General features: G+C 38.5%; 1 protein-coding gene and 1 non-coding gene across 11 annotated transcripts in view; one reads left to right on the top strand and one right to left on the bottom strand.

Annotated features, from left to right (window-relative positions):
• The window catches only part of TRPM3 (transient receptor potential cation channel subfamily M member 3), a 493501-nt gene that overhangs the window by 461970 nt on the left and 7353 nt on the right, over window positions 1-24178 (bottom strand). The gene's annotated exons all lie outside the window — the stretch shown is intronic.
• LOC140608996 (small nucleolar RNA SNORD66) lies at window positions 16852-16912 on the top strand. Its single transcript, XR_012011007.1, has one exon. It is a non-coding gene; the product is annotated as a small nucleolar RNA SNORD66 (small nucleolar RNA).

Below are 24178 nucleotides of genomic sequence, written 5' to 3'. Positions count from 1 at the left end.
TCTGCTTCTCCCTCTATCTCTGCATCTCTCCCCCACCTATGATTTCTCTCTCTCCATCTCTCTCAAATAAATAAAATCTTTTAAAAAAGAGTATATGAGCAAGAATACATACATACAACACCTATTTTTTTTAATGTGGCATTTCTATCTCCATATAGCTTATACAGATAATCTGCTTAGGAACAAACCAGGGATAGTAACGGACTCTATGTCTACATGATCTGTATCTTCCTTTATATCACCTGAAACTATTTCCAAGTAGAGTCATCTAGATACTTCATGGCCAGAAATTCATTTAGGATTTTTTTTTCTACTCAGATACATAAAGTGATATGTGAACAATGATGTGAAAAAAAATACAAAGTAGGTATAAAATTATGCAATAAATAACATAGAATGAAGTTGGGTCTTTGAAGTCACATAAAGTACCATCTGCTTAATGCAGTAATTTACCACCAGAACCATGGTGTTCAGTTTTCTTTTGAAGATGACCAGGGACAGAAGCCCTATGTCTCACCAGCCAGCAGCCCTAAGCATCTTCTGTGTGCAAGGCTAGTAAAGGAATCAAGCATGGCCTCATAGAATAAATGGCATTTTGAGCTTTCAAGGACAGGTTGTATATCGATATGTAAAGGGTATAGGAACATCCTAGACAGAAGCACTAGTGTATGCAAAGAGTAATTGCTAATATCTTTGCTTAGCTGCAGACTGTCTCCCTGAAACATCCAGCACCCATTCCAAGAGGGGTAAGTATAATTCTCTATGACCTGGTTCTCATAAGTTGGATGCTATGGACTGAATGTTTGTGTTCCCCCAAAATTTGTTGTCAAAATCCTAATCTCAATGTGATGGTGTTTGGAGATGGGGCCTTTGGGAGGTAATGAGGCCATGAGAGTGGAGCCCACATGAGGGTGTTAGGACCCTAATGAAATGAAGACCACAAAAGAGTTGGCTTCCTCTCCCTTTGCCCCATGAGAACACAGTAAGTAAGTAGACTGCCACCTGGGAACCAGGAAGAGGGCCTTCACCAGAAACCTGCTGGCACCCTGATCTCAGACTTCAAGCCTCAGAACTGTGAGAAATAAATGTTTGGTGTATCAGCCACCCAGACTATGGTAATTATAACAGCCTAACTAAGACATAGGAGAAGTCATCATGACCCTTTTGCTTGATAGAAACCCTCTCATCAGCCAATTTTTCAGACTCCTCAGCATCCTGGCCCTGTTCCACAACACCTTCATGTTTCTGAAGGTCTCCCCTCCAAGATGCTTCCTAGACTGTTTCACTGCCCTTCCACATGCCCTGACCAGCACAAAAGCAGTGAAACAACTGTTTCTCCTGCCATGGGTTGTTTCTGTAGATGGACGAAGCTATGAGCACAGGTGAAAACATCATCTCTCTAACCTACCAAAGGTTAAGGCAGGCTTTCCTACTCACTCATTCTGTGATCGTATTCAAGTGATTTAACTTGGCCAATCCTCTGTGTCCTCATTTCCAAAACGAAGATAACAAGTAGATACGTCATGGGGTTGCCATGGGTTTACTGGGAGGTTTATGTGAGGATGAAAAGTATTCAGTATAATGCCAGGCATATAGGAAGTACCTAATAAATGTCAGGTAGTATTAGCAGCACATTCATATATAGTGATTTTAAGAGCTCCAATAAAGCTTTCAGATTCTTGATTCCTATCTCTATCAGATAATTTTCAAACATACCCCCACCCTTTTCTTCTTTTAATAAGTCATAACAATTTACTGTCATTTTCTACATTCTAAATTCATTTTTGCTTAATGGCTACTGATCCTACCTTTTGATTCTGGCTTAGTAAGGAACTCCCTGAAACATCAAAGCTTGAAAATGCTACACTTGCCATTCCTTTGCAGACAGAACATCTCCTTCTTTAGCACAGTGATAGTAATGATAGCTTTTATTATGAAAATTGAGTGGATTGTGTGGTAAAGAATAGATAAAGAGGGTCAAATTTCTCTTTATGGCTTCTGTATTTGACATCTACTGTTTCTGCTCCCAGGATTTGCCTCACTCTACTTCTGGTAATTGAAACTTAAACTTTGAGGTACCATCCCTCTTCTCTCAGTTTTGGTCTTCATTCTTTGGCTGGTGAATCTATCCCAGTTCAGAGTTGGGATGTGTAATGCAGGCTTAAGCTGCTTAGAGTACGACACCCCCTCACAACAATGGTTGGTTGGAATTTGCCACAGGACCTGATCAGAGTCCTTGAAACACAATGACAGAAGTCCAGACTTGCTGCAGTCATCTTGAGCCTCAAAAGGAGACCATGCAGTGAATGGAAGTAACCCAGAAACAACATAAAAAAAAAAGATGGAATAAGAGAAATCAAACACTAGTAACATTGCCTACTTAAAACCAAACAACTCCTGGAGCTTACAGTTAGAAGACCCCATCAAGTTATTTTGTGCTTTAAATTGGTTGGGATTGGATTTTTGTCATTTTCTGCTCATAAAGAGGCATAGCTGATAAAAATGAAATCACTAGTTCATGTACTGCTAAAGAAAATCAGGGATATAAAAACCCTATGAAAGGTCAGTTTCTGAGCATCTTCCAGTATTAGGAAACCCAGGGAAATAAGGAGTCTTAGCTATTGTGGTTGGAGTGAAAATGAGGGGTAAAGAATTGTGTGTGCCTGCTCCAAATGTAAAGTATCATAATAACCTTGGTTTCTAGCTATCCAAGCATGAGCATGCATTATTTATATCTCTATACATCTACACGTCTATGCATCTATCTGTATCACTAGATCAATCACATCTGCTGTAGATACTGTTGCATCAGCTTACGGTCTTTCATTCTGACAGATGGTAAATCTCTTTTAGAGATCACGTCTTACCCATCTGCAAGGTGCTAGCCAAAATTTGACAGAGGTACTCAATAAATGCTAAAATAAAATGAATTATCATAGGAATATGGAAAAAAATTCCCTGGATAAATTGTTCTTTTTTCAAGTAGAAAGCATTGCTTTGGCCTAAATAGTCTAGCTTAAGAGAAGGAAAGGCAGGGCTACTAACGTTTATGAAACTAGAGCATCTCTTAGGCCCAGGCTGCTATTCGCATAGATTCACTACAATGGGAACGACACCCCCTGGAGTTGTGCAGTGGAGCAACGTGAGCAAGGTTTCTAAACTGTACAAAATAAAACAACACTGATTATCTCTCTTCATGATAAACATGAGGCGAGGACTTATGAAATTTAAACATAATTTCTCACAAATATGCTTCCCAAATGGCAGTAAGACTAACTTCTTCACTTACCCAGCATAGATTTTAATGCTTTCTCTTCTTAATATTTTATAAGCTATAAACACACTTACTTTGAAATTTCAGGATCTGATTAGGAAGATATCCACAAAAAACGTCGCTGGTATTACTGTAACCGTAATACTATATTGACTATAATACTGACTTAAGAATAACACAGACAAAATAAATATTTCATCTCTTTCTGCTCTGATTCTAAATTTCTGAATCTTTAAGACCCATATGGTAGCATACATGTATATTGAGAAAATCAATGTCTTTTGCCCTTTGGTTTTTATTATGTACCTTTAACATTAAACATTGGGATACATTTATGGATGGAATAACATAAACATTGATTTATTTTAAAGTATCTGTTTGCTTCCATTTGCCAAGCAATGTGCCAGGTGCTAGCAATGCAAGAATGAAAAGACAAGATCCTTCTTGAGGAAATGATCTTTGACAGACATTTAGGATCAAAAAATGGAATCTTCTTTCAAGCCTACATATTCTCATTATATTAGCTTGACTGCTTCTCTATTTCTTTTCCATTTTTTTTGTGTGCTGTGCTTTATTGTTTTAGAGAATCCTTATCATTCCGTGGAAGACAAGAGAAGATGAACACAAGAGGAAAAAATCAATTAGTATTTAGGGCACTGAGCAAGATCAAATGTCAGCTACCATTTACCACTGCCTACTAGCAGAGTAACATCTAATACTCTAAGTTGTAGGTATGTACAAAGGGTGATCTTAAGTCAGTCATAGGGGTGTTGGGAAGATCAACGAGATGAATGTATGAAAGGTAGTAAGCACAATGCCTGTCATACCATAATTTTTCTTTGGTACATTAGGTAATATAAAGGCACACTCTGAAAATCAAATTTGCCTCCGTTTAACCACTTATATCATTGAAGAATAAAAAAACTACATCCTTACATCCTCCAAACATAGACACTCAATGTAGCAAAATGACACTGGTCTCACTGGGTAGTCAGTGCTTGCAGTAGAGGGCCAGGAAAAGGATGACCACAGAGCTGTTCAGTTTTGAATGTACACACAGCTCTAGGAAGGTCTGAAGTTCCTCTTAGCACATTCTATCCAAAACAACTACTTTGTATTCATAAGAGGAACTGTACCATCCCACAGATGACTATCTACAATATGGACTGTAATCCAAGCCCTGGGAAATGCCTTGGCTTTTATCTTGAGTAGGGCTCAAAGAACATATTACTATTTCTCTTTTGTGCTACTTGGACTGAGTTTCTGATTACATTTGCCTGTTAAAATTTATGTGAACAAAAACGCTCCTGTTTTCACCAACAAAAGATCTGCTTATTAAATGAAGAGAGAAGGGGTCAAACCGATTTCACCACCATGCACAGAAGCTAGAACCATTTTCCAGATTCCATTCTTTGTCTTCTCTCATGAAAAAACATGGAACTAGGGGGATGTCATGGGGCACAAAGGGAGATCCCTTAATTCATGCCTTTCAACTGTTTCTTATGAGCCCCTAATCACAAACTAAAGCAGGCAGAAGGCAAAATTAACTCTGCCAACCCAGGAGATGTTGAGAATTTTATATTTAAGTGTATTTTCTACTAATAGTTATGAGGTTATTACCATTGCTCACCAAATACCTACCAATGCTATGGAGTGGACACTTGAGATTTTTCATCAGAATAACTTCTCAAGGAATTACAATTCTCCTCCCCCATTATCAGATTAGTCATAAAAATCAAAGTGGGCCTGTGGTTTTCTTTTCTGGGAACCACTATGGCTTCATCCAGTTAAGAGTTAAACAAAGGCATTTATTCAAGAGAGATAACTTTCCGATATTAGCTTTCTTGCCTCTGGAGGACCAAATTTGATTCTAAGTGAAGTTCATGTTTCTAAATGTAAGGTCTGTTGCTCCCACCTTAAAATAGATCAGTGGCCAGAAAAAAATGTAAATTCAAAAAAAAAGTGATAAATGTTATGCTTCGATCCAGAACCAAGGCAGCATATAGAGTGGTGGCTTTTTTCCATAACTGATTTTTGTATCTAGTTGCTTTTCTCTTTACTACTAAAAATTGCTAGTACTACTCTGCTAGGATCTGAAGGAAAAAGAGAATCATGTCCATGATTGAAAATCATTAGAATAACCTGAGTCATGAAACCTCAGAAAAAGCAAAGCACATAGTGCATACTATATTGCTTCTGGGCGATATGGGATGCTTCCAGAAGTGGAGAGTGAGAACGACCCAGTAGGTGCAGGATCCCCCATCAACTTTTGGAACCCCTATTCTCTGTGCACATACACACACTCATTGTAATAAAATGGTAAAGAAAGTACAAGATGCTAATATGGCACTGGCAGATTTTATGTACCTGGAGTGCTGCAATCATTATCGGTAAACAAATAATCCCTCATAATTAAATGTTAACTTTCAGATCAGCTGGCGGTCTGAATTTAGGTTTCTGCAATTTTTGCGAGCAAGTGGAAGATGCTATCTGTGACTACTTGAGAGAAAATACGAATGTAGAACTCAAACATAATCAGACTTTTGTCTCCAGAACAGTTGCCAGAGTAATCTGTTTGACTCTACTACAGCACTCACTTCATTGTCCACATATATAATTTTAGCTCAAAGTAGCTAGTGCTTTAGAGAAGGAGGTAGGGGGTAGAAACCAATTCCTGTGACCTATTTGGCCAAGAGCCCAGGTCACATTAGCAATTTCTGTGTCCTTCCTGACTCTGGCAGCTTTTATGATTTGTTGTCAAAAAGACTCCAGCATGGATTTGCTTTATAATGTTTGTTCATTTTATAAAAAAGGCTCCTATCCTCATTGAAAAACTTTGAAAAACTCAAAATACATTAAAATAGAAATTGTCTATAATTCTGTCATGTAGTAATAGTAACACTTTCAGATGCATATACATAGGTAACTGGCCAACACTACGTACACATACACACGCACGTATACATAATTTAAGGTAGGGTAGGTTTAACTGCCATGTCTGTATATATTTACACTTAATTTATGTATACAAAAGATATTTATGTGTAAATATCTATTTTTTAGTTCCTGGGTTCTTTTCAATTCCTCTGAGCTTAAAACTCACCATGGTGAACTTGCCAACACTTTCAACCCAGTATTCTTATTGTTATGGGTACCGGTAAATTTCTCCTAAGACCAAATATATACCCCCAAGGAAAAGCACATGTCCCATTATTCCAGCTTACATGCCTCTATGTTTTAGGGCCTAAAAAAAAAAAAGCTGTAAACAGAAGTTCAAGTGCCCAGCAGTGCCACCTAGAAGAGAAATGATTATCCTAATATCATAGGTGACAAAATAAGCAATCATGGTTTTAAAGACATTGCCAACAGATAAAATATTTCTGATAGATATTGGGGCCAAGGGGTACGTGGGTTATAACCAGCAGCTGCCAAATATCACAGATGGTATGCAGTTAGAGGTGTAGCGAAAGGAAGGGATGTGTGATTAAATCAGTTTGGTCAGGGAGGGATGCAGAGAGTAGAGCTCCTAACCCCATCTAGGACTCATGAGTATCCTGCTACAAAGAGGAAGGAAAGAGGTTGCAAAAACTCAGTCAATGCCAATATGGCCTCTCGGATGCATGCTTATGCCAGGAGTTTCACTGTGTAATGAAGGCTCAGTAGTCAACATTGCAACAGCTGGGATATGTTTACGTATCTCTGATCAGCCCCTCTATCAGGGCCATGGATCATGTCAGAGGTCCTCACTCAACTAACACAATCCCTAAGCAAAAAGTCATGAAAGCAACAACTAAAAATAAAGAAGTCCATGCTTCATTGTGAACCAAATTGTACCCGAACATTAATTGATTTAGCATGTAGAAGTTAAGGAAGTATATTTTCACATTATCAGTTAGCTAGCAACCCTGAGAGAGAGAGAGAGAGAGAGAGAGAGACAGAGAGAGAGACACAGAGAGAGAGAGAGAGAGAAATAAAGGAGTAGATATATGTGGGGAAACAAACCCAGCTGGGCTGCCTGGCTGCTCATGCCAGTGTTTTTCTGGTTTAATGCAACCACATTCACACACTACTCAGGCCAGCCACACTTTTCATACTGCTAGTTGCTCAAGGGCATATGCATTGGTGGATGGTCCCCCAAACTTTGTTAAACAGATTCTTATTGCAGGTGATCTTAGGGACAGCACTCAGACTTTCTGGACCACAGGTTAAGAGATACAGTTGGACCAGAGGAGCTGCTACATTCCTCTGAGCTCTAGAATTCCAGGTAATTCCTGTTTCCTCAACCACCCTGGTCCAGAAGTCGTAAATGTGCGGACTGCATAGAGGTAGTTCTCTACCTCTATGGTCAACCAAAGGATCACTAATTCTTCTCAAATCTTTTCTGAAGATGTCTTTGAGTCCCCTGGAGAGGCTAGTGGCCAGTGAAACCTTGCAAGTGATGCTACCATCATTTGGGAAGTGATGCCCATGCCTCCCTAGACATGCCTACTTCCTTGTCTCCCAGAGCTGTGAACATGGTACTGCTGCCCATGCCACACTAGGCTGCTCAGGTGAGGGGCAAGTGATGGGTTCTCGGTCCTGGGGCATCACACCATGGCACTGAGTCCATAACATTATTGCCTCATGCTTCCAACATCTCAGGTACTCGAGAGCAAAGAGATCCCTGTCTCCCCATTATATTTAATTTACAATACTCATCTCCTGAAATGCACAGAGCAGGTACAGGACTGCATTCTGCACACCCCTCCTCACCAGTGGAGGGCCTTTTTAAGGATCCTAGCTCATGTGTGACCATACCTTCAGATGCAGTCTTTCCCCCAAGTGCCTGTGGCAAGCCCCCGTGTCCAAGCTATACTCCTGACAGGAGAGAAGATGCAATGGGGTCCCCACCTGGGATCCAGGCTACATATGTGTTAGGACACCAAGCTCCCTTTGATTTACTCTGCATCAAACAATAGCTAATACTGACAGAGTATTAACTGTGTATAAAGCCTTTGGTGCTTTACATGTATTACCTTATTTCATCTTTTGGGTTTTTTTCCAAATATTATTTATTCATGAATACTTATTTATTCATGAGAGATCTAGGGAGAGAGGCAGAGACATAGGCAGAGGGAGAAGCAGGCTCCCTGTAGGGAGCCTGATGTGAGACTCGATCCCAGGACCACGACCTGAGCTGAAGGCAGATGCTCAACCACTGAGCCACCCAGGTGCCCTTATTTGACCTTTGTAACAACTGAAAGAGGTATTATTTCTTTTATAGACAAGTAAACTAGATTTATGGAAATTAGTTTGCCCAAAGTTTCCAGTGACTTGAGACGAGATTTGGGCATACATAATGCTCACGTTATTCTGTATCCTTGTGGATGTATATTGATCCGTTATGTGCTGGACAGAGGGCTGTAAGCTCTTCCAACATTTTTAACCCTGGAAGAAGTTAAATAGGCCTTTATTTTAGAACCTTTACCTGACATAGCAGGACCTCAGATCTTATTGGCCACACTTCAAGAGATTGCTGTATTTCTCCATCCTGTTTTATAAAAATTATTTTTGACTTCCAATTCTTAATTTTCACCTCCCCAATTTTAACTCCTTTGATTAAAAACTCCACTAACAAATATCTGACTGACTACCTTGAGCCAGGCATTTTATTAGCCACTAAAAGAGAACCAGAGACACCAAGTCAATGTCTTTACCATTAGTGAATATATAATCCACATATCAAGAGACACACAAACATTGAAGAAACCATCAGAAAATTATAAGGATGCTCAAGCTCCTTGCCTTGTTTCCTTACTATCACAAAGTGATGGCCTCTGGAGACACAGTCTTTAAGTTCAAATCCTAGTTCAGTTCCAACTATTTTCTGAGCCTAGTTGAAATGAATCCTAACCAGAATCCTAACCCTGCCCCCTTCCTTGCAGGTGTATGGTAAGGATTAAATGAGACAACATATGTACAATACACTATATGTTACCCGGCACAGCTATCATTTCCTAAATCTTTACTGCAATTACCTTGGAGGGACTAAAATGTAAGAATTTCCAAACTGCTTTCCTTCTACATCAAAAGGACTGTACTTTTAGCCCATCTTCCTTCTGTCTTAGAAGATGAGGTGTCATTCCTCACACATTCGTTTATTCAACAAATATTATGTCCCCACTGTTAGACTTCTCCTCTCCAAGAAAAACTGTCTCTGATTCAGACTCATCTTGTCTTCTTAAATCATGATTCGAATTTAAATCTGCTTTTCTCCTTTTTTATCCTCTGTATGTCTAAAAGCTACATATACTTTTCATCTGGGGCCATGTAACCACCTGAAGCCTGCCTTCTCTATCTCCTCTCCTCCACTGCTTATAGTATATCCACTGCCTCTCCTCCTGCTTACTCATGTACTCATCCATTCAGGAAACATACGAGCATCTGTGACTTCAGTGCAGGTGTTACGATCTCTGTTCTTGAGATGGTGGCAGGTGTTTTTTTTTCCTTGAGCACTCTACCATAGCTCCTCATTTAGTCACCTGGCTCCTCCAAATCAGTCAAACCACGGGTCTTTTCTCAGTCCTGACTTCCCCCTTACAAGGAAGCTAATGCAACAAAATTGGCAGAAGTAGTCTCAACAAATTGCTGACTGTTTCTAATGCCTGAAGAGAGGGCTGGCTCGTATGTGTTTGTGTAATTGAGGACAGACATAGAAGATGAGAGTGGGAATATAGGTAAGCTAGGATGAATAATTTCCAGGGATCTTCTGCAAACCCAGTTAAGGAAATCTACAAATTGGCACAGAGCCAATGTTGTCAAAGATGAACACTGCAAGAAACATCTTCTGTCAGAAGCAATTTGCATTCATTTGTATGGATTTCTTCAAGGTAATGAACACCCAAGACATCTCTTCCTGGGAGGAAGAGGGGAGAGTGCTATAAATGCGCTCTTTGTAGGCCTTCTGACCCAGTTTAGTGACTAGTTTAATATTCAAAGGGCAGATGTGTTCTCTTCACTTTAGAAAGTTTGATGCTCAAAGACAATTTAGGTCATTGGCTCTTGTGACAGCATTTCCCTTGTGAGGAAGCTACACTTAAGCATCTCTCTTTTGTATTATTGATAACAAAATTGGTTAGGGCCCACAAAGTCCAACAGTTTTCTGGGCTGTTCGGAAGAAGCAATTAGATCAACACTCTGTTCCAGCTTTCCTATTTAGAGGGATGTGTGTGTGCTCTGAACACCAGATCTGTGAAAGCAGAGTTCTAGCACGAGTTGTTCTTTCCAAATACATTTCAATCATCTCTTCCACACCAAAGCAAAATCAGAAATGACATTACAGACACATTAAGTTTTTGGTTCAAAACATGAACGTTTTTATCTTGGTAGTGAGTGAAATGGGTTCTTTTACCATTAGAGAAAACAAAGCCCCTCCTTTATCCTCCTATCTCCCCTCCCATGAAGTACAAAGAGCCACCCGTCCTTGAATCAAATGCCATTGTTTCTATCTTGGTGTATCTCCAGTTAAGATTTCTGAGAGATGGGAGTGAATCTTTATTCAGTGTATCCTCAGTGCCTAGTTCAGATTCTGGCACACAGATTTCTGTAATTATTTGTCAAATACATTTTCCCCTAAGAACATTTTAGAAACAACTTCAGATGTAAAATCCAAATTACCGAGCATTGCCCATGAGGCCCTTCTCACTTCCTGTCCTAGTTCCGGTCACATTGCTTACTTTCCCCTCGAGTCTAATTTTACGCAGCAACACTGATCAAATCACCCAACATATCATGCCCATTCACACCATGACGCTTTTGCACATACACATTTTTCCACGTGGAATGTTCTTTCCTTCCTTTGCTAATCATCTTTTAAGGGTCATACAACTCCAATATAACCCATTTACAATGTTTTTTCCTCAGGCAAAATTGGTTCTTTTAACACACTCTTATATCTGAAATATTTTTATGGTATGTTTTATTAGAAAGCATTATGATTAATTGCTTATATCAATTTTTCCCATTAACTGGTCAGATCCTAGAATGTATAAATTATGTCATTTTCATCTTGGTATTGCTAATGCTTAGCGTGGAACCTGGAATATAGGAAATGCTCAAAAATATTTATCTAATTAAATTGATTTCTAGTTCGAAGTCCAACACATCTACTTTATTTTGACCCTTTCTGACAAACTAGTACATATTTTTGCCCTTAATGGTGTATTTTAATAAATTTCTAGAGGTAGAGTAAAAAAATTTCAGAAATTAGTCACAGATGTTGGTTTTTAGTTCAAATCCTCTTTAAAATAAGAGGTATGTAAATAAGTAAAAAGATAACAGCTTTGAACATTTAAAAATACTTATTCCTAATGAATCACATGCTGAATTGCACTGGTTGAAGTTTTCTCAAACACTTACACTATTTTTTTTCCTATTGAATCCTGATTGTAACCATGGTAAATATTCCGATTAAGTTTTATTATAAAATGAGAATTGCTAAAAAGAAAAGGTGGAATAGGAATCTTAGAGCAAGGTGACAAGTATCTTCTCTCTTATAACTTGAATATCCTATGAAAACTAATCTATCCACCTGCTGAAATCAAAAAAGGACTATGTATTTGAGAAGCCTGCCAAGTAAGGTCTGAGATTTCAGGAGCCAGAGTTGAAAAAATATTATGAAACACTGATACAGAAATTTGTGTCACTGTAATCTTTGAAATATACTTACAAGGGACATTAAAAAAAACAAACAAACACAAAACTACCCCATGCCCCAAACACAAAGATCTAAACTGCAGAGACCTGGAAGCCAATAAGTCTTAAAAAGCACCCTACATAGTCTAATTCATTAAGGAACTACATGGGACAGGCTGGGGAGATAGAGTACATGGAGAAAGGTAACCTTTTCTTCTCTTCTGCTCTATGAAGCCTAACCACACTCACTGTGTGTGTATTGCCATCACTCAGTATGACATCTTAAGCATAGGATGCATCTGAGAAGTTTAGTAGAAGCAGCGAATTTATCACTCAATTAACAGGCTATGTCCTATTTCTGAAATATGGACAGTCTCCACCCAAGCCAAGCTCCATGGATTAACTATAGTTGAAAACAATCAGATCCATTCAGCAACTTTTCAAGGGTGACCATTAACATTAATATGGACACATCCCTAGTGGTACAGCCAACATTTTATCAAATTTCCTCATGTTAACGTCAGCTGGATTAAATCCATAGCCAGTCACAACTCAATCTTCCCAAGCCAGAAGGCTAATTTGTTTTTATTTAAAATTTATAGGGGTGCCTGAATGGCTCAATCAATTAAGCATCTGCCTTTGGCTCAGGTCATTGGGATCAAGCCCCACATTGGGCTCCCTGCTCAGCAGTAAGCCTGCTTCTCCCTCTCCCTCTCCCCCTGCTTGTGCTCTCTCACTTTCTCAAATGAAATCTTAAAAATAAAATATACAGTATTATATTTCCAAACAGCAACACTGAGTGATTCTCACATGCCAGGTATTATTCTCAGTTCTTTACATAAAAAACATAATGTGTATGAATGTGTATAACATTTAATTCTCCCAACTACACTACAAAGTAGTATTACTAATTCTATTTTATGTAATGTCTCTTTATCACAAATTTATCTGAAAACTGGACCTATTAATACATCATTATTAAAGATTAAATAACATGGTATAAATTATGTGTTTTGGTTTTGAGCCATGATAGCTTGTTAAAAGTTCATTTTCTTGCCCTTTCTTCAACTTCATCATTTTTTTTGCTATTGTTACGGTTCAAAAAATATTGTTGTATGTGAAATTAACATCACATTAGTCATCAAGAAAATTATAATACAATAAGGTAAAACTATACACCTCTCAGAAAGGCTAAAATTAAAAAATAAGGACAATGCTAATTTTGGTGAGAAAGTGCAGCAGTTGAAACTCTCATACATTGTGTTAAAGAGAGTATAAAACAGTATGACCAGTGTGAAAAACTGATAGTTTCTACTAATGGCAAGCATATGCCTACCCTATAAGCTAACAATTCCATTCCTAGGATATAAACAAGACACATGAATGCATATGTTCACAAGAATGTTCATAGCACCTTTACTTGTAGGAGCTCAAAATGAGAAATAAGCCAAATGTCCATTAATAGGAAAGAGGACAAACCAGTTCTGCTGTATTCATTCAGCATTACACAGTATCATTACACAAAATGATACATGAAACAAAATTGATTAATCTCAGATTCTGTTGAATAGAAGAACACAGACACATGAATACATACTGCCTGATTCCACTTATTGAGAAGTTCTACATCAGACAAGGCTAATAATAGAATGATAGAATCCTGACAGTGGTTACCTCAGGTGGTGGTTAGCTCAGGTGGTGGTTGCTGTGGTATTAACTAGCAGGGCACCAGGGAACATTTTAGGGTAATGTAAATTGATGTGTCTTGATATGGGTGGTGGTCACATAAGTGATTACATTTAAAAATTACTGAGCTTACAGTTAAAACTCATTAATTTTACTGTACCTAAGTTTACCACAACATAAGCAAGTTTTCTCAATGATATTCAACTATTTGTGTATCTCCACACCTGTGAGAAAACTTTAGGATGGTGAAAACCCACCATCCCAGAGAAGTCAGTCTGAACGGTCTTGATGTCTAAAGGTCATTTGTTTTTTTGTGTGAGGACACATGCAAATGCATATTCATTCCTCCTCCTCAGTGATACAGCGCTATTAATGACAGCAAAGTAAGTTCATTATTCCCCTCGCCTAACGTTTCATAGCCGTCTGGAACAAAAGAAAGCATTCTGTGCCATAGCTGCTACTTACTATAATTCTCAGAAGGCCATTCGATCACTCTGGATGAAAATATTTAAAAAAATATAAAACAGAGGCACCTGGCTGACTCTTGGGTCATGAGGTCAAGCCCCATGTTGGGCATAAGGATTACTCAAATACTTTTTAATTTTTATTTTAATTTTTTAATTTTTAAAAAGATTTTATTTATTTATTCATGAGAGACACACAGAGAGAGAGAGAGAGAGAGAGGCAGAAACACAAGCAGAGGGAGAAGCAGGCTCCATGCAGGGAGCCCAATGCAGGACTCGATCCCGGGTCTCCAGGATCACACCCTGGCCCAAAGGTGGTGCTAAACCGCTGAGCCACTCGGGTTACTCCTCTCAGATACTCTTTTTTTTTTTTTAAAGATTTATTTATTTATGATAGACATAGAGAGAGAGAGGCAGAGACACAGGAGGAGGGAGAAGCAGGCCCATGCCGGGAGCCTGACATGGGACTCAATCCCGGGACTCCAGGATCGCGCCCTGGACCAAAGGCAGACGCTAAACCGCTGAGCCACCCAGGGATCCCCCCCTCTCAGATACTTTTTAAAAAATAAATAGAACCTATAAAACAGAACACTTGTCCATGATGGGGGAGATTGTGAAGTTGTTTGGATGTAGATAATGAGTTTGCCAGAAGCACTGGAAAAAAAGGAAAAGCCAAGGACGCTCCTACAGTGCAAGTCTCTTCATAAAGCACCCTGTGGCTGCTGAACCATTCCTACCGGTAATGACTAAGGCATCTGGACTTGCCTCTGCATTTGCACAGCTGGGGTGAGTGGTGCTCAGCTACAGAGTTCTCTGAGGTAGTGGGTGAGGAGGTGGCAGCATTGCACTTCAACTTGAGTGGACTCAACTATACAGATAGTTGAGTGCAAGCTGTACACCAGGGCAACATAAATATACCCCACACCCACCACCCAAAGTCGGGTCACTTCTTGTCCCAGCATTCCCTTCACACTCTGTGCTTCAGCTTCCCTCACGAGATGTCCCTCCATGCACCATACTCCCTAGGAGGCCTCCTTGCCTCTGCTTATGCCACTAGATCTGGAATATTTTTCTATTCCAACTTGCTGTAGGTATCTCCTTCAGTGTTAGTTCTAGTAACTTTCAGGCTCTCTTTGGCACCCCTCTCTGTGCTCATCAATGTGTAAACATCTATAAAGCCATAGTGTCATTTCCGACATGCTTGTCTGTCCCCCTACCTCCATTATTAGCTCCTTTGATCGTAGCCTAGTATTTTTCCTCCTTGAATCTCTAATACCTGTAGTTTCTGACACAGAGTGAGAGATGATTATAGAGTATGGGTTAAGAATGAATAAATGGGGGAGAAAAACCTAATTTTATATTCTTGTTTTGATATGTGAATTGCTGTACACCTAAAAACAAAATACTCATCTTGATAGCATTCAATGTGTATCAACTTTCTCCCCTCAAAAGAATGTCCCTAGAAATAGGAATATTCTGATTAAAATTTTAATCTCTCTTAAGCTGAATTCCCTTAAGCATGATTAATTAAAAATATTCCTAAAACTTTTCTCCTATTCAGTTGACTACTATGTTGCTACTTCTAAACAAGGTGCTCTTCTGCTTTCTTTTCTCAGGGATATAGATTTGGGATGGCGCAATTTTATTAAGCCAAAAGAGTTGACAAATCCCATGAAAAGCTCCAAACAACCTTTCAGCAGTTGTGAAAAGCATGAACAATGGAAAACTCAAGGAGGCATTTGAGGAGACAAAGGAGCCCAACTTGCCATCTTTCAGAGGGATTCTGAAAGCATTTCTTCTGGATTTCAATGTGTTCCTCCAAAAGAGGAGAGCTTACTATTTCTGCAGGTGCATTAAGCCTCTTCCTCAGAAATACTGTGTATAGCACTCCAAAATCAGGTTCTGTAGCTGGAGTCCAACTCTTCCTGTTATATCTTAGCAAAAGGTACAGACTAATTGATTATATTCACTTACCGAGTGAAATCTTAGCACTACTTTTTAGGCCTGGGTGGCTTCCAGAATCATTAAGTTATTTTATATCTGAGGGATTCATATTAATTAGCAAAGAATTGTACCTACCTACAACCATGTTAAAGAGAATCTGTTCCTGTCCACATCACCTACTAGAAGAATGGGTCCCTACCATGGCTATGTAGGTGAGGGTGGAAATCTGTCCAAACCTGAGTCAGTGAGATTCCATAGGAGACAGAGACAGACAGACAGAGAGACAAACTAGTGAGCTATAAGAAATGCAACTGTAAGATCATATAGTACTGGCATTATAGCAAGTCTTAATAAAATATGGAGGAAGCTAGTCTACAAAGAAAAACACAAGTATAGGGTAGGTGGACAAGAGAAGCTGAAATGAGACACTAGGACCCCATAACACAGAAACATGGGTCCCTGTGTTATCTCGATTTATTTCTGTTCCAGTTGCTAAATATCCTAGAGCCTAACCTTAGAGAAAAGAATTTATTTAAGTTAATGTGAATGGGGGGGACCCCTAGGTGGCTCAGTGGTTTAGTGCCTGCCTTCGACCCAGGGCGTGATCCTTGAGTCCGGGGATCGAGTTCCATGTCGGGCTCCCTGCATGGAGCCTGCTTCTCCCTCTGCCTGTGTTTCTGCCCCCCCACCTCTCTCTGTGTGTGTCTCTCTCATGAATACATAAATAAAATCTTTTAAAAAAAAAGTTAATGTGGATGTATTTCTGTTACTTGCAAGCAAACCACATCTAAAACAGCAATTTAAATGTAACCATAATAATGACTTATGTTTTGTGTCAACCTGTCTGGGCCACAGTGCCTAGAAAACATGGTTGAACATCATTCTGGATATTTTTGTAAATAAAATAACCCAACTTTTGTAAACGGGTTTTGGATGATATTTAACTTCAATCAGTGATCTCTGAGAAAGGCATATTGACCTGCACAATGGAGGTGGTCTTCATCTAACCAGCTGAAGGCCTGAATATAACAAAGGCTGGCCTTCCCTCAAGGAAGAAGGAATTCTGCTGAAGACAGACTCTGGACTTAGTCTACAGCACTGGTTATTCCTGGATCTACAGCAGACAGCCTTTGGACTCAAAATGCAAGTCCCTCAAAATGGAGTCTCCAGTTTGGCAGTCTCCACCATGGGATTTTGGACTTGCTGAGACTCGAGAGTCAGGTGAGCCAGTTCCTTAAAATCAGATCACTCAACCTCCCTCTGCCTCATGTATAGATATAGACATACATACTTATGCACACATATACACACCCTGTTGGCTCTGTTTCTCTAGGGAACCCTTACTAATACAATGTGCAATAACTACAAAGTATAATTAGTTGCACATATATAATATGCATTCCCTAAGCCCAAATTATAAAAGGCATCTTGAATTCTGTTCATCTGCACTGCACCATTTCTGTGTTATTAGATTGAAAAGAAGGGACTCATATTTACTGAACACCAACTATAGTGTATGCCCAAACCTAACACATTGATTTCCAAACAAAGAGAAAGAAGTATTTTTATTTAACTTACAACTAAGAAAACTAACATCAAAGAAGTTTTGTATCTTGTCAATGATCATTCTGAGGCTATGCCATGTAATTCTTTTTGTTGTCAAGTACTTAAATGATGTATTTGTTTGTATAACCAGAACCTAAGAAAAACTCTATGGTCTAGTTAGGCTTCAGATGAGGAGAGTAATGGAGGGCAGATATAAGATGCAGAGGAGTGCAAAGGGGGAAATTGTGAATTTGGAATCAGAAAAGCCCACTAAGATGTGGCTTAACCTACCTAGGCTATATATGTGTGTATATATATATATATATATATATATTTTTTTTTTTTATTTCAGCTAAAAAGGAGAATAATTGCTTACTATATACTTGCTTTGCAGGGTTGCTATGAAAGTTCAGTTCATTTGATGTAAAGCAAAGTACTCTGCAAATTGAAAAGAACTTTACAAATGTTACATTTTAAAACGATTTCACTTTCTGTCTCTGTCCATTTCAACAGTGTTTGTGAAAAATGACATCTTTTGTAAGACTGGAGCATTCCTTTTTCTCAGAGCAAAAGAAACCAAGTATCCCCCACAAACATTTGTTAAATACGAACTACTTCATGAGACAGCAAGCCCACCACACAGCACTGCCCAATAAGCATGAGATTACATTATTATAATTAATGAATGATTTACCCTCAGCTCTTTCAGATATTAAGGTAGTTTTAAAATAAATAAGGACATACAATGACTTTCTCTCATCTTCACTTAATCCCAGAATGTTAGAGCTGTAAGAGACCTTAACAATCACCTTGTTAAGTTGGCAAAATGCAGCCCACACACAGGGCAAGGACTCCCTGCCCTCTGTATACAGCTGCTGAGCCAGGAATAGTTTTACATTTAAAAATGGTCGAAACCAATGATGATAATATTTCACGACATGTGACAACTGTATGACATTCAAAATCAGTTAGTCTTGGTCTGCTCAAGCTGCTGTAACAGAATACCACAGACTGGGTAGTCTATAAAAAGCAGAAATGGGGCAGCCTGGGTGGCGCTGCCTTCGGCCCAGGGCGTGATCCTGGAGACCCAGGATCGAGTCCCACCTCGGGCTCCTGCATGGAGCCTGCTTCTCCCTCTGCGTGTGTGTGTGTGTGTGTGTGTGTGTGTGTGTGTGTGTGTTTCTCATGAATAAATAAATCTTAAAAAAAAAAAAAGCAGAAATGTATTGCTCCCAGTTCTATAGGCAAAAGTTCAAGATCAGAGTGCCAGCAAGGTCGGGGGAGGCCCCTCTTTTGGGTCATAGACTTCTTGTGTCCTCACATGATGGAAGGGGGCTAGCAAGCCTCTTTTACATGTCACTAATCCCATTGATGAGGTTCCACCTTCAAGACTTAAGTACATTCCAAAGTCCTCACCTACTAATATCACTTTTGATAATTAGGATTTCAACATACAAGTTTTCACCATATGAACATTCAGACCATTTCATGGTGTTCCTAGTAAATTTTATTGGAACATAGCTACATTTATTTATGTGTTGTGTTTGGCTGCTTTCCTAAGCTACAATGGCAGAGCTGAATAGCTGTGACAGAGGTTGTACAACCTACATTTACTATGTGGGCTTTAATAGAAAAAGTTTGCCAACCATGATCTAACCCAATCTTGTTATTTTATAGGTAAGAAAACTAAAGCATTGAAAGATAAAACTACTTATTCTAGGAAACTCAGCTAGCATATTATTTAATGCAGACTTAAGGCTCAAATCTCATTTTTATGTCCATTTTTGATCATGCTGAATTTAATGGCTGAAAATTAGCTGTAATTATACTTATAATTTTTATGGCACTAATTTTATTTGAGTATAGTTGACACATCATGTTACATTAGTTTCAGGTGCTATAAACACAGTGATTGAACATCTCTATATGTTATGCTATCATCTTTAAATTATACAGCTCCCTTGTGCTAATTATTGGATTTATCTTAAAATCTTTGATTGCTCATATGAACTAACTTCATACAAAAATTTCACCTTGAAGTAAAATACTTTCATTTGTTCATTGAAATGGATTTTCTATCTTATTATTCTTAAATAGTTCTAAGTAGAAGTTATTGTAGAACAAAATGATGATAAAAATTAAATATTTCACTTGATACATCAATCAAATGAAAATACACTCCACTTTTAAGTTACAAAGCAATAATAAATGGAACATTCAAACACTTTCAGACAAATTGGACACATTGGATATTCTTAAAAGAAGAGATGATTGACAATAAGATTGAGAAAATAGTTCCTTAGTCTTTCTATATTTAGTGAAAGAACTTGACCAGTTAATTTCCCAAATGTTAGCTGAATTTCAGTCTTTTGTAAATTAAAAAAGAAAGTGTGCCTAAAGTTAAAACATCCATTTCACATCACCAGAACTTCTCTTTGGCTATCCAGTGAAATCAAGTACCCACCTACTTCTTAAAATACTCATCTTCAAGAGGTAATGTTTAAAGCATTGGTTTTCAACTAGGGATGATTTTGTCCCCCAAAGGATATTTGGCAGTGTATGGAGACATGTTTGGTTGTCACAATGCAATATGAGAGGGAGAAGCTCCTGGAATCTAGTGGATAAATCCAAACAGATTTCTAAATATCCGACAATGCACAGGACAGACAGCCTTCACAATGAAGATTTATCCAGGCCAAAATGTCAGTAGTGTAGAAGCTGGGAAACCCCATTTTAAAGGGAAATCATTGGGCTAGCCCAAAGTCTTCAACAATTGCAAATTAAATCTCCAGAGCTTAAATGTCAAGCCATCATTCATTCTTTAACTAACCCTACAGAACAAACATGTTTTATGGATCCTGTTGAAGAGTTCATTCTTTTAAATATTTTTATTCATTTATTTCTTCTAGTAAAGAGATGGATAAATATGGATATGCCAAAACATTTTTTTTTACCTTCTTTCCAGTCTTTTCCTTTACTGATCTTAACGAGCAAGTACTAGGATAATTTTTCTAATGATTCTAATATCTTTCCTAAGATATTTATTTTGACTTTGATCTATTTTTTTCCCAGTAGGAACATGATAAACTAAGACTTCTATTTGACTTCTATCCATGATAGCTGATACAGTAAAATAACCTAATGCTAACAGAAAAACAAATTCTAAGTCACATTTACCTTTAAATGGAAATGTCAAGATACTTCAATAAGATTATATCTAAATAGTTATTTCTAGACACTTGCAAAAAAACACAATTAAAAAAAGCAAGGAGTATCTAGGTGTCTCAGTCAGTTAAGTATCCAAATCTTGATTTCGGCTCAGGTCATGATCTCAGGATCATGAGATGGATGGAGCCCCGAGTCTGGATCTGTGCTGCAAGTGGAGCCTATTTCAGATTTTCTCCCTTTGTTCCTCACCCCCTGGCCCACCTCACATGCTCGCGCTCGCTCTCTCTCTCTCTCTCTCTCTCACCTAAAAAATAAAGAATGGCTCAGCAAGGCCACTATATTATTAAAGGTAATATGTTACAATCTCTTAGATCACTAAATTAAGGAAAGTTCTTATTCTGACTTAATCAATAGGTGAGGTAATTACAATCTCTCTCTTTTTCTTTCAGCAAATATTTTCAAAGCAGGCCTCTGCTGCTACTTATTTACAGTTTCTTCCTTGATTATGTAATTTTATTCTGCATCATTTTTCTATTAATCATTGGTTCAATTCCTTAACTAATCATCCCATTTGGGGAACATATTAAGTACATCAACTCAAGCTCAAAGTTCTCCTAAATTAGACAAAAATGCCAAGACCCTATAATAGCATTTGGTTCTTTTGGATAATAACTTTAGAGAACTGCACCAAGAGCATAGTTGTCAATTTGGACATTCAACTATTCAATTGTAATTCATCTAGCAATCAAAATATTCTAAGCTCTTTGCCAAATGCACACACCAAATTGTCTAAAACATGATTTCCATGAGGCAAAAGAACTAATATTTCAACATGCTAAAAGGAAAGATAGAAATACCCACTGATTTTTATAAAAAAGGAGCATAAAAGGAGGCCCTAATCTAGCTTTGGGGATTTAGGGAAATTTTTCCTAAATTCATCAAGCTCACCTGTGTTCAGTATTAAAATATGGGCAGGAGTTAGGTAGGAGGCGTGACTCTGACTTTCCAGGCAATGGAAATGGCTTGTGCAAAAAGCCCAGTGACAAGGAATTTCAAAATTTGAGGAAGGAAAAACAAAATATAAAGGTAGAGAAGTAGGCAAAGATTAGATCACTAAGGATATCATATGTCATACCAAGGAGGTTAGATTTTATTCTACAGGAGAAAGGGAACCGCTAAAGAATGTCAAATATGGCAGCATCCTACTCTTGCTTGCATTTTAAGTGGACCATTCTCTTAACTGTGGGAAGGATCAATTTGAAGGAGACATCTGTAGTATTTTGGACCCAAGAATAAAAGAGACTGATCTTGGGAACTATGAATAGACAGAAGGAGAGAATCAGAGACATATGAGGAAATCTGGCAGAACTAATTGGCTGATTGTGGAAGGGATGAGAGCCAACCAAGAAAAAGGCATAAGCCCAGGTTTTTCAGTTCAGACAACTTGGTGAATGGATGATGTTAGTAATTGGGAGAAAGTATAAAGAAGTAGCAGATGTGAAGGAACTTGATTAATTCAGAAATGGCAGAAAGATTAGGGCAAATTTTAGGCATAGCGCTTTCTTTGCTACAGAGTTTCTCTGCCTCCAAACCATGTAAGTGCATCATTTCTTTAAACAAGAAAGAGGTTCATATGCCATGTATTTTTAATATTTATTATAGAGAGAAAGCAAGTGGGGGGAAGGACAGAGAGGGGGAAAAAGAGAGAAAAAAAATCCTCAAGCAGACTCCCTGCTGAGCAGGGAGCCTGAGGAGGGGCTCCATCCCACAACCCTGAGATCCTGACCTGAACCACAATCAAGAGTCAGAGGCTTAACTGATGAGTCACCCAGGAGCAATCTGCCCCCTCATGTTTTCTTTTATTTGTGTGTGTGTGTGTTCCAATAAAACTTTATTTATAAAAATAAACAATGGGTGAGATTGGGCCCATGGGTTGCTGACCTGATTTTGATGGTCAAGTTATCTTTTTTTTCTTTTTTCTTTTTATTTTTTTATTGGAGTTCAATTTGCCAACATATAGCATAACACCCAGTGCTCATCCCACCAAGTGCCCTCCTCAGTGCCCATCACCCAGTCACCCCATCTCCCTGCCTACTTCCCCTTCCACTACCCCTTGTTTGTTTCCCAGAGTTAGGAATCTCTCATGTGCTGTCAACCCTCACTGATATTTCCCACTCATTTTCTCTCCTTTTCCCTTTTATTCCCTTTCACTATTTTTTATATTTCCCAAATGAATGAGACCATATAATGTTTGTCCTTCTCTGACTGATTTATTTCACTCAGCATAATACCCTCTAGTTCCATCCACGTCGAAGCAAATGGTGGGTATTTGTTGTTTCTAATTGCTGAGTAATGTATACAATGGAATATTACTCATGTTTCCTTTTAATACAGGATACCACTTATTGACTATACACTTCTAGCACCTAAGCTGGTGCCTTGCGTGATTCTTTAAGAAACCATTATAAAAGTCATCCAATGTCTGTGAGCACGGGGACTTTTAAGATATGGTAACATTATGGGCTTATATTAATTCTTTTAAAGATTTTATTCATTTATTCATGAGAGACACAGAGAGAGAGATGGGGGAAGACACAGGCAGAGGGAGAAGCAGGATCCTCGCAGGGAGCCTGACGTGGGACACGATCCCTGGACTGGGATTATGCCCTGAGCTGAACACAGATGCTCAACTGCTGAGCGACCCAGGCATCCCTGGGCCTATATTAACTCATACAGAGATACTGCGTGCTCAATTTTTAACAATAAAAATCAGATTACTGAGGCGTGGTCATGCCAGAGGCAGAATATTAAGGAGCCCATGTCTAAGTGTCACACTTCAGAAGACATAATCTCAAAATATTACAAGGCATAAGGTTCATCTGTATTGTTTGTTAAAAGGCAGATTCTCAAGGTCCTCCCAGGGGCTTATCTTAGTAAGTTTGGGTAGAATCTCAAGAAACTGATTCCATAACAGGGAGTCTTGGACCACACTTTGAGAAACACTTCAAGGGTTCATTTGGTAAATACATCTCCCTCCAAGGCAATTTAATATATAAAATGTTGCTGCTAATGGATTTATGAATAGAATCAATCCTTCTGTCCTTCCTTCATCTATCCAACCATCCACCCTTGAAAAATCTTTAATTAGGGGGTGGGGGGGAGAAGTAAAAGTTATCAATGTTATTCAAAAAAACAGCAATTCCTATGCCTGTGCCTCTGAAAATAGAAGTAGAGAGCAGCCACAGGTCGGAGAATTTCCAAAGGCTTCTGAAAAATAAATTATGTGTGATAAACATAAAAATGCAATATCGCTCTCCTAGAGATTTTGTTATGCCTGCCCCCACCCCACCACAGCAGTTGTACTACTGTATTTTTCTCATATGCTCAAGAGCCAAGACAATTTTGTTCAGCTCAGCTCCCCTTA

This window comes from Canis lupus, chromosome 1 (genome assembly GCF_048164855.1).
Source record: "Canis lupus baileyi chromosome 1, mCanLup2.hap1, whole genome shotgun sequence".
NCBI lineage: Eukaryota > Metazoa > Chordata > Mammalia > Carnivora > Canidae > Canis > Canis lupus.
This window is presented reverse-complemented; position numbering and strand designations above follow the sequence as displayed.